The sequence below is a fragment of the Dipteris shenzhenensis genome, chromosome 18, assembly GCF_047967505.1.
Source record: "Dipteris shenzhenensis isolate YYH24624 ecotype China chromosome 18, Dip_SZ_1.0, whole genome shotgun sequence".
In the NCBI taxonomy this organism is placed as follows: Eukaryota; Viridiplantae; Streptophyta; class Polypodiopsida; order Gleicheniales; family Dipteridaceae; genus Dipteris; species Dipteris shenzhenensis.
The window spans coordinates 53954198-53960197 of NC_141613.1; positions in this window are offsets into that span (position 1 = coordinate 53954198).

The window sequence follows — 6000 nt, forward strand, 5'->3', positions numbered from 1 at the left end:
CCCAACTGGCTACCATCCATAGGATCTAGGTCACTTTGAGCACCAACGAGATGCAATTTGTAATATGCCTTAGATGATCCAAAGATGCTTAGGGTTGGTCATTGTGTGGGAGGACTAGATGTAAATTTTTTTGTTTTGATCACATGGAATTCCAACCTTGTATGCCATTTCTTAGAATATAATAAAGTTACTTTTGTTACATTATTTGAAATCCGTGACTTTATCTTAGTTGCCTTTGCAATTACAAGTAAACTCAAATCTACTTGTATGCATCTTGATAATCTTTAGCAACAAAGAAAGAAAACCTTTCAAAACTATTCTCTTTATTGAAACCATCATGTTACACCTTCTAAGCATAATTACATTGATCAACCCTCTAGGGCAAAAACTACTCTTTTCTATGCTTCGTTACATATGACTGCACTATTGCACACAAAAGAATATAGTGTCTTATTTGCCATGATTTCATTTCGCAACATTTAGTTGAAAAGTTAGGGCTCCCAACCATCAAAACAAAATATAAAGTCAAATCAGCTTTTCAAGGATCGAATTATAATTGTTTGCAAATGGTTAAGGATCTTGAGGTAACTTTAGGGCCATTAGTTGAGAGTCGTGATTTCTTAGTCGCTCCTTTGCGTGAGCAAGATCTCATTCTAGGGATGCCGTAGCCCATTGATCATAATGCCAAACCTGATTATCTTGAACGCACCATTACTCTGACTCAAGGCACTGAGACTATGACTCTAGAATGCGACAAGAATCTTCCCTCTTGGCCTTTTCTAGCTACCTATGACGACTGCTTTATGGAAGACTTACCCCCTAGCCTACCTCAATCTAGACATGAGGATCATAAGATTGACCTTATTCCAGGTAGCGCACCACCATGTAAATCACCATATAGACACAATCCTATTGAGCACCATTTGGGGCACTCGTTCTTCTTGTCAAGAAGAAAAATGGAACTTTCCGAATGTGCATCGATTATCGTGCCTTAAATAAAATCACAGTGAAAAATCGATACCGCATTCCAAGAGTTGATGATCTACTCGACAAGTTGAAAGGATCCACAATCTTTAGCAAGATCGATCTTAAGTCAAGATATCATCAAGTGAGAGTGATCCAGCCCGATATTTTCAAGACTGCTTTTAGAACCCAAATTGGTCACTATGAATTTCTTGTTATGCCTTTTGGATTGACCAATGCACCTGCCACATTTAGTCGGATGATGAATCGTATCTTCCTACCCTATCAAGACTTTGTGGTAGTTTTCTTTGATGATATCATGATTTATAGCAAGAGTCGAGAGGAACATGAGAAACACTTGAATCTTGTTTTCTCTCTCCCTTACGTGAGAACCAACTGTATGCCAACCTAGAGAAAAGTTCTTTTTTCCAGCCTGAAATTGAATATTTTGGACACATTGTTTCAGCTAAAGGCATTCGAGTAGATCCCAAGAAGGTAGAAGTGATAGTAAACTGGCCACAGCCTAAAGATATCCATGAGTTACGATCTTTTCTAGGTCTGTGGAGTTTCTATCACAGATTTGCTAGAAAATTTGCACACAAGGCACATCCATTGACCAAACTACTGCGTAAGACTCGTGCTTTCTCTTGGGGTGAGCAGCACACTTTAGCTTTTCAATGACTTAAGGGTGCAATGATGCACACCCCAATTTTGACCATGCTGGACTTTACGAGACCCTTCTTTGTCATGGTTACTGATGCTAGTGGATAGGGTTTTGGGGCTGTGCTCATGCAAGATAACCATCTAATTGCATTCGAGTCACGTAAATTAAAACCAGCAGAGCTAAACTATTCCACGTATGATAAATAATTAGCCGCTGTGGTGCATGCCCTTAAACTCTGGAAACACTATCTTATGGGTTCCGAGTTACTCATTAAGACTGATTACCACAATCTTATAACAGTAATGCCCATCATAACAAAAGTCTCACAAGAACCTTCCAATGTGAACAATGAATTATCTTCATCACCGACAACTTTCTCAGCTGAAACTTGGGCTCAACAAAATCAAAAGATCTCTGAGACATTGTGATCCTACGCACATTTGATATATACAACATATATGACTTTATTACGGTGAGTATCATAGAAGTGGTACATGTGGAAGATTGCAATGTTTAATGGTAGATCCACAAGAACCTACTCCTAAAAATGGAGTAACACCATAAGAACCTACTGTAATGAAAGATCTCAAAGAACTTCAAGCAACATTGCTACCAACGGGATGACAACTACTCGCTAACAAAGATCTCCATTGATGTCTTAGTGACTCTCCTTCGAAGTGATTATCAGACTTACATTAGGTCCTGAATAGCGATACAATTCATAATACTCTGGTGGTCTACAAAATGATGTGCTTGCTAGGTCTGGGTCACAATTGGTCAATGTGTCACTGTACTCACCTTCTGATGCACTCACAAGTACTAAGGTCATTTAGGTGAATAGGAACTGAGTTCCAAGTGCTAGGTGTAGGTGTGTCCATAAAGAGCAATAAAGTTATAACATGTGGGAGTCCTACATTTTTGCTCGCTTCAAGGCAAGTCCTAGGTAAAAATAAGACTAGGTGAATATAGGCAGGTGGTCCTCTTCAGGTCCTCCACACAGTACACTCAGCAAATCACACCTACATTAGTCCAAGGGCTCCTTGGTTGAGAAGATAAGCTACAAACACTAGAGAAAGTTAGTACACCAATTAGCATCAACAACAAATCCCATCAGCAGAGCCAAAATAGAATAGGGCACTGACTTATGGCTAAGTCAACACACTCTTGAATACTTAGAACAACAAGTACTTATACATCAACAGCTCTAGAAGACGCATTCAATTGCAAGGTGGAGGTGAAGACATCAATATGGGCTTGGATGAGTTTCTTGTGACCCTCAAAGCTTCTTTTCCAAATTCCCTTACTAGCATCACCATTATCTAACTTCCACTCATCCTCTTTTCTTTATTTTGCTTTTCTTTCAATTCTAGCTTAACAACCTTTCCTAGAATCCCGCTTCTATAAACCTCTTCAACCATAGTCTTCATTTTAGGAGTTTGTATAACATATTATCACATTCCTCTGGAGGGATTCGATGACTCAGACACTGAGTACTCCAAGTGGCACCAAAAGCTTATTGGCTCAAATAAACTTTAAACAAAACCCACAATGCTGTGTAAGCCATCAACTAGACTCAAAAGAAAAGATCCTATGAAAATAGTAAGAAAAACATGGCATGTCAGAAACATAGTCTAATGAGGAACCCATATATGTCCCACTCAATTCAATATTGGACTTGTAGAGGAGCATGATAATACATTAATACTTACTCCATTGAAATTAACACCACTGGGATCTTACATCAACCCCAACTAACAACTTGTTTCTAATAACTTACCCCTTAGATTTTTCTTTTCTTTTTTATTCTTCCTTCTTTGAATGGTCGTAAGTACTCAACTTGGCTCACTCAAACCTTGAGGTGCCAGTTCTAGAATAATCACTCATCCATACTTTCAGTAACAATTCCACAACAAGGATCCACCACATCCCTCTGCTGAACTTTCAGCCAAGTGCATATGAAATACTACTTCGCATGATCTTCATTGACAACACTCCAACAACCATGAACTTTGCACGATCCAGAGGACTGGATTGAGATCAAGAAGGGGGACATGTTAACTGATTGGTTAACAATATGCCACCATTGGTTAGTGATGTCATTTGATGTGGATAGTGGCAAGTCCATAGAGTTAGAAGTGTGCCTTGGATCCAAATAGGCCCAAGATGGTTGTAAAAGAACGAGGAAAGAGACTACTATAAAGGGAATAGGTTTGGCCCTCCCTTTAAAAGGTGACATGCATAAAAGGCCAAGTGGTTGACTTTGGTCTTTATTGTTGGATGCACAAGTTTGGAATACAAGCTCCCTCTTCTCTTCCAAGAGTGTTTTTGGGTGTTCTCTTGTTTCCTTTGTAGTGCCTTTGTGTTTGCCACTCCATCCCCATTCATTCTCCTCTTCTTCTCCCCTTCTCCCTCTCTTCTCCCATCTCCCCTTTCACTCTTTCTCTCATGGAAACACATTGCAACAATCCGGGTGTCACTTGAGTGACACTTGTCGATGGCTCGTGCTTTGCATTGCTCTCATTTTGGGGCCTTTTAGCCGAGAAGAAAAATAGCCCTCCACCAATCAAAGGATTTATGCTATATCATACCAACAAAAGCATGATTACTCATCAACTACAAGATTGATGTACCTCCATAAATGAAGGTAGATGTACCTTTGCAAGCTCCAAGAAATGGGTGCGATGTCTGCATACTATTTTGGGTCAAGCCTTTGCTTGCAAACATCCTTGTTGTTTGGAGACACCCTAGTGTTCTCTCTCTAGAAGTCAATGACACATTGAACAATCTTAAAGCTTACAGATCTTTACTAAGCCTTTGACCTCCATTATCCCATTCAAAATTTACTACTTCTGTGTCAATATGATGTATCTTAAAAATTTTGTATGGGTTGACTACCAAGGGCATTAGTGACTTTGCTGTCACTATATTACCTTTTTGCTGATGTGTTGGCAATCATGTGAAGCACTCTCTCTTTTTGTAACTAACTTATCAACACTTTCTACTCCTTTGATAATGCCCAATGAGAGAGAGAGAGAGAGAGATCACAGAATCCTTGATGTGGTAAGTAAGATTTGAATTTTATGAAATTTTACAAATTCTCCAAGCCATAATTACTATATGATTGGGAGTTTTGGGTTTTAGTCCCAAGGTAGATTTTATTGGGACCAATCATGAGCTTGGCTCGAAGAGCAGTGGTTTTTAACACATAAGAGGGAATATACAACAAACGTAAGAAAGAGGAGAACTTGGACTCTTATCATTTTTGGAACTACATACAATCCACGAGCAGAGCTACGTGTTTACCACCTCTCCAAACATGAACTCACCAAATAAGAAAGACTAGGAAATGCCACACAAGCATGTCTAACATTGTCAAGGCACAAAAGGGGGTCTACACTGAGGGACTGCACCAATCAAGGCAGAGGAGTCTGAATTTGAGTGCACACCATTAAGTTCATCTAACTTCACCCACATGCACCCTTCTCTGTGATGGGTTGCGCATCACCTTGCATGATTCTGTCTTTCATCATCTGCGGATTGACTAGATATATGTTCCCATCTAGCCACAAATCCATATGTTTTTTTCCTTCATTTTAGAGACTTAAAATCACTTTCACTTGCTAAAAAGGGTTCATTCCTGCTGTTCAGGGGAGGGTGCATTGTTTGTATCAATTTGAAAATGCATGTCTACCTTTTTCTTACCCCTAGGGGACTCCATGGTTGCATACCCTTGGCCCCTATAATAACATAAAACTAATATCACCAAACAACATACAAACCTAACAAGTTTCACAATAGTATCAAATCAAGCCAAATTTAAAACCCAATTACATACAAAATCTACTAGTTAAATCTTACAAATTCAAAAACACATGTTACACTTGGCAACAAGTACATGAAAGGTTAATAGAAACAAGAATTAAATAGCTCTTAACTATCTAATGGGGTCTAATTAAGTGTGGATATAATGCTAAATTCTATAATTGTTTTGGCTTGAAGCCTTTGTTAAATTCCATAAAATTCTCCAGTCTCAGTCTTTCTCATAGTCTCCAGTCTCAGTCTTTATCTCACTCTCTCTCCCTCTTCCCAATCCCCCCCCCTCTCTCTCTCTCTCTCTCTTTGATAGGCTTGAGACATGTTTTTTCAATGTCAATGGTGATTATGGATAGCTTGAAGACATCACTGGGCATTGTCAAAGGAGTAGAAAGTGTTGATAAGTTAGCTAAAAAAAAAGAGAGTGCTTCACATGATTGCCAACACATCAGCAAAAAATTAATATAGTGATAGAAAAGTCACTTAAGCCCTTGGTAGTCAACCCCCACAAAATTTTAAGATACATCATATTCACATAGAAGGAGAAAATTTTGAATGGG